A 14,011-nucleotide genomic window follows, 5' to 3' on the forward strand; every position below is an offset into this window, starting at 1 on the left:
AGTTCTATACAAATGTTTTGAATGCCATCACTTGTCCAGCTTTAGGTTAAATCCAAGTTCTACACAAATGTTTTGAACGCTATCACTTGTCCTGCTTTAGGTTAAAGTCCAAGTTCTATACAAATGTTTTGAACGCTATCACTTGTCCAGCTTTAAGTTAAAGTCCAAGTTCTATACAAATGTTTTGAACGCTATCACTTGTCCTGCTTTAAGTTAAAGTCCAAGTTCTATACAAATGTTTTGAACGCTATCACTTGTCCAGCTTTAAGTTAAAGTCCAAGTTCTATACAAATGTTTTGAACGCTATCACTTGTCCAGCTTTAAGTTAAAGTCCAAGTTCTATACAAATGTTTTGAACGCTATCACTTGCCCTGCTTTGACGGAACTTAACATGCAATGAATCTGATTCAATGGACTTCTAGTAGTGCGAGAGTTTCCAGGAGTCCGTTCATCATTTATTTTCAATTTTTAAAAATCCGCTATTACGATGTGTATTTAATAATGTATATACACAGATAAATACATCATGGTTTTCTTTACATCATTTTATTTTGGCAATAACATGAACATTTCATATAACATTCTGGCAGATATGGTAATTTATTCGAGAAAACGAAGAAATTAATTTTACAATCTGTCGTCATTTTGAGGTAATTCGTCATCACTGGAATGGTATCTTCATTCTTTGTGACCTTCCATGTACAATGAGACTGTCCTTCAGTGCCGGAGAGATCTGGCGAAGGAATCAGCTGTAAATAGACTCCACAAAAACAGACACATTTTTTATGTTTAGGTTTCCTACAATTATATGTCGCCACAAAAAGATTTTAAAAATTGCACAGAATTATGGTCTCTGTATAGAATTCAGTTTCATTCAACACAGTCTGTCACTTGGGGTAAAAAAGTAAAACCAGATATTGTCCACCGTTTGTTGTTTTGTATCATTTCAATTAAAATCATTTTCACGTTCAAACCTTGTAAAATGGCTTTGAAATATAAATTATCTTATATCGAGTGAACTGAATCAGACGATCGACTTACCTCTAGACAGTCCAGATACGTGACGACGTTCTATAACTAAAACACGGATGGAATCAGTCCGAACCCAGAATGGCGATATATGGTAAGGTGAGGCAGGCCGGGACGAGTGCAATTTGAAATTTGAAAATTAACAGATTGCAAAAGTCACGCCTGCTCCAAGCAATACCTTTCATTCTGTCTCGTAGCGGTCGCCTCTAGTACAATCGAGATTTCTGGTCAAATGTAGGCCTTTATACTTTAAAACTGCATTCACAACTTATTCTACAGTTCTATCATAACGATTCCTAAATGAAACAAAACCATTAAAAAATATCGAGAAGAAAACGAGACGAACCATCACTGTGTTGTGGAAGTTATTTTTTCTACGTCATTAAGACGCTTTGCAGCTTAACAGTCACGGGGCAGGCCGGGACGAGTGCAATTGGAAACTATGACAACCAAATATTACACAGGTCCAGACCTCTTCGTGACAATATATTCTGTATAGATTACCAAAGACTGATACCCTGACGCCTAAACTCGCAGTCCAAGTTACATGGAGACTTCAATGGGCCGTCGACAGTCGTGATCACCAATAAGTTTGACTAAAGATGTCCTCTCTCTCGTAGAGGGTGTAAAATCCAAGACAAAACTACCTACTGGACAACTCCACCACTTGACTATGGAATACAACATTAATTGACCACCCAGCATACTCCAACACTGAAACTTTCAAGTGAACAACTGTTAACATAACATTCCACATACTGAACTCTTTCTCTAGACAAGCAGACCTTTTATCATATACAACAGTGCCAACAAACAAGTACCAAAGCACATTGCTCTGTTTAACAGATATCGATTAAAAGAGACAAGACAATTGCATTATTTCGATTTCATTGTTCGATAAGGACGGCGTTATGACGTTAGTAGTGTCAAATTCAATTATCAGGGAAATACTGGATCCATTGTTGTATACCTTGTTCTCATTTTTGAGAACGTGACATTACTTACACCGATTGGCCAAGAAGCAGAAGACGCTTACTCTTACGGAACACCTAGCCTTATTCTTTCTTGCCTAAATCGTTATTTTCTCCATATTTTATTCTGTTTAATTTTGGATTAAGATTTTGTTAAAGCATTGGCACTTCCCTGTCGTTTCTTTAAGGTCAGTATGTACAAAACACAAATAGGAATAATGCCGTACAAAATTAGAACTAGATAATGGCTTAATATTTGGAAGTGAGGTAGCGACGGAGGAAAATTTGAAATTTATCAAAAGAAATGTCAAAATCTGGATGGGGAAGTGCACTAGTATGATAATCAATTCGTAATGTTCATATATCTGATATTTTGCAAGAAAACGTAAAGTACATGTGTATATTCCGCACCGTGCCTCTGTTCGAAAAGGCAAACCTCAGGGACTAGCTGTCCACTACCAGTGTATACCATCTGAAATTTTGAACAGAACATTACTTCCACATCGCACCGACAGTAGTATTTGTCTCCATGACGACGGTTCCCTCTGTACAGGTCACACAGATATATCCTTCAGTAGCTTGGAAAAGCACATATTGTCTCTGAAATAAAATGAAGGTCAAGGTCGCACGTGTACTGCTGATTTCACGGAGATTCCAGAAGTCAAATGTTTGCATACGTGTTTTCCGCCTGTATAAACTTGTCTTGAAATGGGCTTTATATCACTGAGGGTGTCCCTGACGCTCTTCCAGTACACATCCTTCTGAAGTACTGTCGAAAGATGATGGCTTGACTGTTCCTGTAGAAACAACAAAAATAATTACTGGTAATAATTCTTTATACAATTTGTAGAGCCAATTTATAAACAGGAAATATCAAATCAACACGACCAATCCTTACTGAAATATGTCCCAAACAATCTCTCACAAATTTCTTGCAGTCTTGAACAAATGAAAAAAGCCATATAATCACAACAGCGAAGCCAAGACTAATTTCCAACCTGGAGATGTCGTAAGTCGCCCACTGCAGGCCGGGACAGGTGCAATTCACGTGAATAATGAACGATTGCAACCGGCACGACCTGTAGTAGACACCTAGTGGTTTCCGTATCCAGTCCGTCGCCGACTATCCAAAACACATTTCCTTGCCTTGGTGAATCCAGACCAGCTATCAGACAACAGAGACAGCTAAGAGAAAGCACACTTACAACACACTAGATTTCACATCAAACCAAAACTGAATTCCGCCGAATTCTCATCGAGGGAAAATATGCAAGAGCCTTTGAAATCACAACAAGTCCAGGAGACAAGTCAACACCTCGAAAAAGTCGAAAGCAAAATATCATATTATAAATGTTAATAATGTGATTCAAGCACAAATCCGAAATCCGTATTCAACAATCTAGAAACTATATCCGAACGCCTCATTTATCCGGATTGATAACTACTACTAAGACTGCACCATAATTAAACAAGTATGTATGTCATAGGACTATAAACTAAAGGTCAGCCATACAAAGTTTAGAATCTAAACGACCTTTTGCAATAGGATTAGTATTACACACAACCCTGGTCTATTGTCAGCTACCAACAATACAATGCTTATTACAGGAACATTTAGGCCAAGCAAAATCAATTCTGGGTTTTACATTCTCGTTTAATTCATGCTATGTACGTGAATACGTTTTTACTTCTGAACTTTCATCAAGAAATAAAGATATGCGTTTGAAGGTTTTCAAAACGTTTTTGATTTGAAGGTTTTAAAAATCTGTTTCGAGGCTGTGAAAATCTGTTTGGTTTAAACCTATTTTATTGTCAACTTCAGAGGAAGGATTAGGCACAAGTTATAAGAATTTGCAGCCAGAGTTGATTTCACATCTATTACAAATCCATGTTATAAACTCATGTTGTAACATCGGTAGTCAAGTGAAACAAAGGGAAGCAACCCTGGATCAAAATGTTGATACGGTACTAAAAAAGAATTGACGTTAGGTATTTTACTAAGTTTTATTTCGTATCACCTCTTAACCACTATTTTTTTTATTATTTCGGTGAATTTTACTAAATTAAAAAAAAAAGTTCATAAACTTTTTAACTTTAGTTGTGAATGTAAATTGTCAAATCAATACACCAAACTATATCGTATTTGTCAATACTTAGCGCGCATGTGCCAGCAAACAAACCATGGTGACCGAAATACCAATAAACAACTAATACTACGATCTACGTGATATATTTAACATAGGACATTCAAACGGATATATAGCTTTGTGTGGCCTAGAATTTCGTGTACTGTTTCACACAATGGTGGTAGAGGTATTGCCGTTACGCTGTCAGTCATCAATAGTATACCGGCACATGATTTTCAACCAAATCCGTCTTATCCGAGTCAGTAGGCTTACCGAAAAGGCCTTTATTGATGTGTAATCAGGCGATGAAGACCGAGGGGTACTCGAAGGCTTACGGTAGGGTTTGTGGCGAGACAACAAAGGGAGCTCTTTAGTGGCGAGTTAAAACGTTACAAGTGACAATAGTGGAAAACCTCGAGTACAGAAAATTGTTGTGAAAAACGAATACAGGTAAACTGGAATGATATAATTCACTTAAACACGAGTTTTGTTTGAATAAAAGCCTGCTCTGTTTCTGGATTAATGAAAGAACATTTCATTGGTGTCAGAACTACATTACATTTTAGATTTATTTTCCTATAAACTTAACAGTGACGTCATTTAGGAACTGATAACGACACTTTTTTATCGTTTGGGTAAAGAGAGTAATTTGTCACAGATGATTTCATAAATTAACAGCTCATTCTCACCTGGACTCATTTAGTCGTTGATCTCCGACTACCCGTTGTAAGAGTTTAAGTTTACATCTCGTATCATAGGCCACTCGCGGCCATTTCTTAAACAAATTGTTAAATTGATATACGTCAATGGCTTTTTATTCAACTCGAGGACAACTTTAAAAACTTTCAGAAACACTAATCTCTTTTTTATGTTTACATCAAACGATACTACAAACAAAAAAAAAAGGATATCAGCAACGTCTAGGTATATGTAAATTGTTTTCAAGGTCTGGAAATAACTCGACTAAGATTTATGATATTTGTACTATAGATGATCAGGTATCTCAAGAAAGCTCCATATTCCTTATAACGTATTACAGGATATACAGACTCCGGTATAAGTTAGGGCTTCATTACAATACAAAGTAGAAATCTAACCTTGGCGGACGGATTTCTATACAAACTTAGACGTTAAATCACCTAGTCTTCACGACAATATCTATACGTATAGCATTAATAATTCAATACCAACAGTCTACGACCAAGGAATCCTTGGAATTTTCTTAAAATCTAATTTGTAAATTTCATGTTATCAGTAAATTGGTGTATTCTTACAAAGAATTATTGACAATTTAAACCAATCCACGAACATAAAATTAAATCAATTTTGTCATATTCTAATTTCTTTTTAAATCAATTATAGTGCTATCCATACACAGACGCGTATAATATGCGTCTCCGGTCAATATAAAGAATAACTAATACTGACCTTTAACCTTTACTAACGCCATTTACAGTCTCAAACTAGAGTTGTGACCTTGGAGGTAGAAAGCAGCCTTCAGCTTGCGTACATGAATTGCTTTCTTTTTTCAAAAATTTATTTCTTTTAAATTAATACCATAGATTGATTTGTCCTTAGACGTAGACGACAGAGAGCTCGACAGACTAATGCCATCTACAGTCTCTAAGGTTACATGACCTTGACGGTAGAGAATGACCTTGAGCTGCGGACATTCTCATGCTTCCCTTATCTACACTGTCGTCACGTCTTTTGTTATTCAATCCGTCCTGAATCTTAAGAATAGATCTATAGATATACTGGGTGAATAAAGGTAATTACTCAGGAATAACTCCGTACTGAAGGTATTTAAATATCATTGTATGTATAAAATGGTTTATACACTGATACATAGATTAAAATCGACAAGACCATTTAAAAAAATTCGGAGATCTCTGTAACTGACAAGACAAGACAAGATGATGTCCTTTAGGAATGACTTAACATGTACATTCGGGAATTTCCCGAAGTAACAAGTTTCTTCTAACACTAATGCAAATCAACCGTAGACATCTTTTTATTTTTATTTTGGGGGTGGGATGGTGATTGTTGTTTTTTTCTTCAGTTTGTTTTCGCAATGAATTTGTTTTTACTTATTGAATTTTTGGTGAAAAAAAGACCAAACTGTTCACAACTCCAGCTGGTAGTATGCTGTGACTAAGCGTTTGTAGTATAATCTATTCCCTATGGGTGGCGTTATATATCTGGCCACACTCCTGTATAAAGGGGACATCGACTGCCTTCAATATCTTAGCTTTTGTGAAATTTCAGGCAAGTAAATATATTGACGGCCCGTTCTACAATACATTACAGTCAAATTCAGTTAAACTATATCACTACTTTTCAGCGACAACGTTAAAGACGGCAATGAAACTATCCAAGACCGTGATACTCAAAGAAACGAACAGCTGTTGTCGTTACGTAAGTCTTGAGTCGCATCTAAGTCTGAACCAGGTTGGCCACGAACACATCGTAACAAATGTAGGTCACATGACTAGCGAATATGAAACACCGTTGTGGTTTCTGGTGTACAAAGCACACTGCCCATTCCAGCCTCGATTTCAATAACGAATGTAATCCATCCTTCATAATGCACCCGGTAACCAGAGTAAATAATATACATATTGAGGGTGTGGCACATTGTGTGGCTATGGACCAGGATGTCATATCTTTACTACGGAATCAGTCACCGTTCGCTAGACTCACTACACGCGAGTTATATCTGTTTATTCAAATATCAACTGCCGTTCAATTGGCGTAGTGGATAGTGAACTTTCACTAAAGATGGCAAGATTCTGATTCTAATCCCCGACCTCACATGAAAATGACCAGTCAGTTCCTGGACCTCGTGGGTCAATTTTCCTCCTACATCTATATATTAATAACTGGCATATTTACACATTACCATATAAGGTCAAATAGTAGGACGATACACATTTGACACATTTCAATTCTTGAGATATACTTCTGCATGTATTTGCAAGTTTTGAAGTAGAGATGACTTTGTTAAACATGACAATAAAAAACAATGAATTGAAGTTCCGTTATCATGTACCGAGATCACTGGGCCACGACTATCTGCAAAGTGTATCAGTCATATGCTATCTGATCGTTCCAGCTTAGTCCCGTGGATACGGGTGGACGAACAAGTCGCCGTCCCAATACTCTAGAACAATACCATGCAAATCCGGGCACATTACAGCCTCGTTATCATAATAAACCCCCGTATTTTCTAATTTGAATTCTCATAAAAATCAACAGAACAACTAAAAAGAATTCAGCCTAAAACATGAAAAATAATGTTTTCTCAATTTTGTATCTATTAGTCTACGAAACTGAAATGCTCTCCTCCGCAACCCTCCACCCCACTTCAGCCCCACATGAAGTATACACCCCGGTGTTCTCGGCTATATCTTACAAACTTTCCTTAGCTACAATGTACACACTATGGAGACGATTTAAATCAATTGTTTTTAAAGTTTCAAATAAAATGCAGAGACACATCTGGTCACATCTAAACAGTGACGAGTCTGTATGGTACACCATGCACGAGGTCACCACCCACATTCTTCTGTCTTATCCTAATAACTGTGACACAAAGCTGGAGGTGTACATTGTCAATCGGACAGGTAGTCCACATACACTGCACATTTCTACCGCAGAACGTCACATTCTGTGCTCCGTCATAACTCTGTGACCAAAACAACTCCGTAATCAAAACGACAATGTTTAAGACGACTTCGTAACTATGGTGACTTTGGAGTTTAAAAAGATTTGAAGCTAAGACGATTTTGTGGCTAAAATGACGCCACAACTAAGGCAACTGTTGCTAAAACGCGATCGTAACCACGGCGACTTTGTGGCCGAAACGACATCGAATCCAGGACAACAAAATCACAGAAAACGACGAGGTGTTCTAGGCTAATCTGTAATAAGGACGCCGAAATCACAACAACGAATCTGCAACTAAGACATCCCAGGATTTGAAACATTTCCTTGACCACGTGGTGACAAAGATACAGATAAAAGAAAACTCCCGAGAATTCCCTCATACAACTGCAGTCACCTTTTACACAAATTTGTGACAATGAACTAAACATCCAAATATGTAAACAAAGAAAATATGTCATCAACGTTGTTTCATCTTCGCTAGTCATGTCACCGCCATCTTAGGCATTCTATTATGCACGTTACAAACAGGACATGTCCTTGACCTTGTTACATTTAGACAAGATGTCCTTGACCCCGACATGAATGTAACGGGAACAATACAGTATAAGAAGTTCAACACCGCGTCCTAAACGTGATCACATTAACATCAATAAAGCCGACAAAGCTATCCATTGTTATATACACTGGTCTTTTTAACACTGCAGAGTTTGGCGCTCTACCAATTTATTTTTCACAAGAAACCCGATCGTCTCAAAGTCTTTATTCACAGATATAGTTTTTGGTAGTTCATATATAGGCATTATGACACATTTCAGACAGCCACCAACCAGTCCATGTTTAAAAAAAAACCCAAATATATTGTTTTCTTCTCTGGGAAAACGGTGTGAATCATATCGAATGACATTCTGCGGATTGCTGATGTATGATTCGGAAAAAAAGACAAAGCTCCACTCAGTAGAGATATTCCTAATACTGCGGACTCCAGCGAAACCGCCTCCAATTCCTACACTTATCAAACCGTATACCAGTCCACGACCGTGATCGATGATAGAAAGCGTTTTAACATTTAATATTTCCTTGTGACAAACACAGAATTATTATATTTAACAGTACCAGCCTTCTCCTTTGTCGTGGGTTAGAAGACCCACACCCACTAGCTATTGTACATAGTAAACACACTTTCCCGCCCAGTGTGTTTCCCTGCTTGTACGTTAAGCCTCAAACTAAACAATTCCGACGTCCAACAAAGACAGCAACTTTTCAGCCTTGTTGTCACGGAGCACATTCGCCAGAAGCTTTACATACAATCTATGGTATGGACACTGCTCGGTGGAATGTATACAGGTGTCACCTCTATTCCTGACGAAAATACAACCCATATATACATCCACCAGTCTGTAAACTTTGGCCCGAAATCATTCAAGTTCGAAATGTGTCAAAAAATTTGACATAATTTGTATCATACATTTCACACTTCCATAATATCGACTTCGGAGAGAACTTCCATAATATCGACTTCGGAGAGAACTTCCATAATATCGACTTCGGAGAGAACTTCCATGAATTTGATCTTGAAAGTAAAAAATGCCGTAACATCTAAACTTTTCTAGGTCTGACGGACGGATTAAGTCCTAACATTTAGAATTTTTACAACATTCATATAATTTTAATTCATTGTGAAAGGTCTCCAAAACAACTGAATAGCCTACATTCCTTGGTCAGTGTACAATCGGGTGTATACTTCTTGTGAAAGATAAAACGTTAGGTAAATACCAACCAATTCAATGGATTCTTTGTATCCGGCGGAACAACAATCTAAAACGGGACGCATATTGATTCCTCACCAGGTACAAACACACATTGGATGGTGTATATCGATACCTATATAAAATGGGTATCAAACTTCGAGAGATCTAGATATATTCTGTATTATAAATGATATAATACGGCCATATACATCTAATATCAGTATAGGAGGACATCCCGCTAATACTAGGACGACTGGACACCCTCTAATACCAGGATGATTGGACACCCCCTAATACTAGGACGACTGGACATCTAATACTTGGACGATGGGACACCCCTAATACCAGGAGAATTGGACACCCCTAATACCAGGACGATGGGACACCCCTAATACTAGGACGATTGGACACCCCTAATACCAGGACGATTGGACACTCCCTAATACTAGGACGATTGGACACCCCTGATACTAGGACGATTGGACAGATACCAGCCCGGATGTAAGTGATCGAGGGTCTTGCTGTGGGAGAAACCCGGAGTACCCGTTGGAAAACCCACGTAGTCGGGCTGGTGACCACTGCCTTTTTACGTCGGAAAAATCGAACCCTGGATGACTAGGTAAAAGGCGAGTGTTTTACCACTGTGCCACCCGATCACCCATCAAAGGACATCACCTACCCATGTAAACCCTTGGGTCTTTGTTCATTTCCGCAAAATTCGTTCATGATCCCGACTTTTTCTCCTAAACCACAAGTCAATACATATCATACTACAGATTCAGATAAGATTTCAGGCTGGAACTCGACTACATTGATAATACGACATAAAATTATCAGGTTGTATACAAGACATTACGGCTGGGTAAGTTTCCGGCGAACCAGAAAGTACCGGAAACCTCAAAATATTTGATATTATTGGCCTTACGATAGGGACTTTCAGGACACAGTTAAACCTGTTCACCTTCAGCGGTTCATTATTAAAGTACACACCTTTACTGGTATTCAAGGCATAACAGATCAAATCACATTATCAATATCATTAACTTCAACCAGATGATGTTTATGAAAACTATTCATAATATCTCCGAGAAAGAAATATGGTTTGCTTTAATTCTGTGAAAAGGTTTCTTCATGAAAACACACCCCGTGACGAAAATTTACATTTTCTTTTCAGTATTACTCGACTAATCTAACGTGGGGTTATAACATCACTGATCATACAAGGCCATTGACTACCAATTCTTCAAACTGACACCACCTCTAATCTTGATATCGACCCCTCCTGTACTCATAGACAAACCCGGACCTGTATACAAGACTGCATACCGTCCGAGATAGGAGGATTACTAAAATGTAAATCATGTGTAAAATGGCAACAAAACTCGATGAATGAAGGTGGACAGAGTTATGCACGACCCCGTCGTAAAATCACATTTACAGATAATAAAGTGACACTGAAGTCCACCAGGAATGAAAAACCTTACCATAGTTTTGGACCCTACTACCGACACGTTGGAGACCGATTATTCCAGTCTCAACGCAGAAACAGTGAATGGTTTCATCTAGAGAAGCCATGTCCAGCCATCCCGTGTATCTGATTTTTCCTTATAACTCCAGCATATCAAAGTACAATGCATTAGTTATTATAGCAAAGATTTCCAATCCTTTCTTCCAATCAGGACAAGATGCCACAATAGAAATGTCTAGTTTCTGTTCAAATTTGATTTTGATGTGAAAATCTTGACACGGAAGAGTAAACATCTCCCATTTTCAATTTCAAAAGAAAGGAAATTAACCTCATATTGTGATTTTAAGCAAAGTCCTTCAGTCTTAGTCTTCTGACCTATCTACATATTGTTGACTCGCATGTTGTTTACTAACACTGTTCAGATTTATAAAATGCTAGGTTATCTAAAAGATGTTTGTCTATACTATAGACTGACTTACTATTCTAATTATTTGTGATAATATAACCATTTAAGATTGATAACATTTGTCTTTTACTTTTTAGTTCGTTTGATGTTATTTCCCTTTGGATCGCTGTGTGTTTTACCAGTTAATGGCCCTAATGACGTTTTATGTGTTAACAAGCCGTTAAGAACATAATAATAATAATAGTTTATTAACGTGACATTAGTTTGTACCCGAACGGTAAGGTGTGAACTAATCTAGCACAAAACAGGAAAACTGAATTCTTACAAAATATGTGTATCAGTAACATCTCATACGCCTGAAGAATCCGGAAGTGGAGGAACATTTTTCTGAACAATGACAAATATATTCTAAAGAGGATCATAAATAATGGCGCCTTTATCTGCGTACATCAAACAATTCCTACAATAAACACAAAGGAACGACGTGTTTCTCACGATAACGTCACACAAACGGCCACTCACCAGCCTTTAAATTACACACAAGGACACTTTCATCTCTACGTGGCAACCCTTTCGGCACCATACCGGAAGTGCCATCATAATGATGGGAAATATTTCTTCTCAGATCATTCACCATCTTTACCGGAAGTTACATACCCTGATAGAAGCGAGACACAGGTCTCGTAAGGATAGGACCTTATCTTTAAATCAGTTATGCAGTACAAGTGAACGACCTCACTGGACCAGGTGGTGAAAACTTGATGAAGAAGGTAATCATGTTTAGTATGACAGGAGGGAGAGCTTCAGCAACGCCTTTCTATTTCACAAGTTATCTTCCAAAATACTTAAGTTTCCTTTCAATATACTTAAGTTTCGGCGTAGTTAAAGTCTGGTTTTGAAATGACTCACAAATCACTGAACGTTACAACTTCATATGACGATGTTTTTGTGTCGAACTAATTAAACCATCATAAAACCCCGAAGATTTTTCAAGGTTTAACGAGAAAATATTTTGATGCCGACTCGGAACTCCCCGTTATCCGTCTTCCTAAGATATGCAAAAACACCTGGGAGGGGTCGTTCTAGTATTGTACGAATGCAAACTTCATGATGAATTTTAAAGCACATTTCAAGAGAACCCACTACAAAGCTTCTCATTTCGAATTCCTATGCACACCCTAAATTGAACTCAGAGATTGTCTGTTTGAATAAAAACCTATTCAACTCGGAACGTAAACCTCATATGAAATTCATTAGAGCACAAAACATTTCTAAACATGTTTATCCATTGCGTGCATCTAAATTTAGATATTGATACACTTTATGATACAGAGTCAATGAAGCGGAACTTGTTTACACACGTACATCTTATTAGTCAAGTAGACTACGACTACGGGTGAGATCCCGGAATATCTATAGTGAATTATTCGTTCTGTGAAAATATCTAGTTGTCAATCGTGAAGTATCTTCATTCATCTATCGGAAATCTTTCGGACATTTTCGGAAAAACGAGAATACCTACAAGAATTTCACAGCTCTTCTCAGTAGTGAATATAAATCCCTGTTTCATCATAATCTTACCAAATTTGTATTAGAAACCTGATAACACCATGCAAAATGGCGCCAGGTATTTCAATTATGTTTGAATTAACGGGAGAAACAGAATATGTAACAAGTGGTTAACAATTTCATATAACGTATATTCTAAATATCTAAGTTAATATTTACTTCTCGGTTTGTCAGCAATACTGACTAGGTTTTTAACACTAGGTTTTTTGCCTCTACTTGAAACAGCATTGTTCATTCTACAAGTTTTTACTTGCACGTTTACATGGAAATGTACAATACAAATAATCTTAAACTCAAAGGAAACAAGAACACAATACGTCATTATTTCAGAATATCGTACACGTCAATCAATTATGTAACGTGCAAACTATGTCATGTTTTAACTACAAAGTGTATAATTTCTGAACAGCCCTGTCTACCCGTGGCCTACCAATATACCCGGAATTCTGACCTCGTTGCGTTCATGGTGTAATGAATTTCGATTGTCATGCGAATATTAACTTACATATCGTATTCTATCGATGTAATTCTACGTTTATAGTGGTAGGGATTGCCAAAGCGATTTTTACCGGGTTTAACGACCTCGCACCTGCCCGAGTCATATTAGGGACACAGAGAGTGAAAAACAAAGCAGGGAATAAATACCAGGATCCCGAACGTTTCCAGATCCCACGCGCTTCTATGGGGACAGCAGAATTACAAATGAAATATATCAGGATACAATTTTAACCTCATTATATTTACTCAGGTACCTTTACGTTTTAAAGGTTGGAGACGGGAAACAAAGAATGTCATAATATTGGCCTTTAATAGTACCGAAGTACAATCCGACTTGGTCTATAATAATGGCCGATGCACACGTACCGTGGCCAGATTACGCGGGTTCTACAACTCCTGGCAAAGTAAGAGACGCCACTCCAATCTACGTTAAAACCTTCTATATTTAATAAGTTTATACATCAAATTCTAATCAAATAAATCGATATTCAATAGAGAAGGTTTTAATGGGGTGATCAGATTTGCGA

Source organism: Ylistrum balloti, unplaced genomic scaffold (genome assembly GCF_031769215.1).
Source record: "Ylistrum balloti isolate Yb309-2 unplaced genomic scaffold, AGI_CSIRO_Ybal_v1 Utg370556, whole genome shotgun sequence".
Taxonomy (NCBI): domain Eukaryota; kingdom Metazoa; phylum Mollusca; class Bivalvia; order Pectinida; family Pectinidae; genus Ylistrum; species Ylistrum balloti.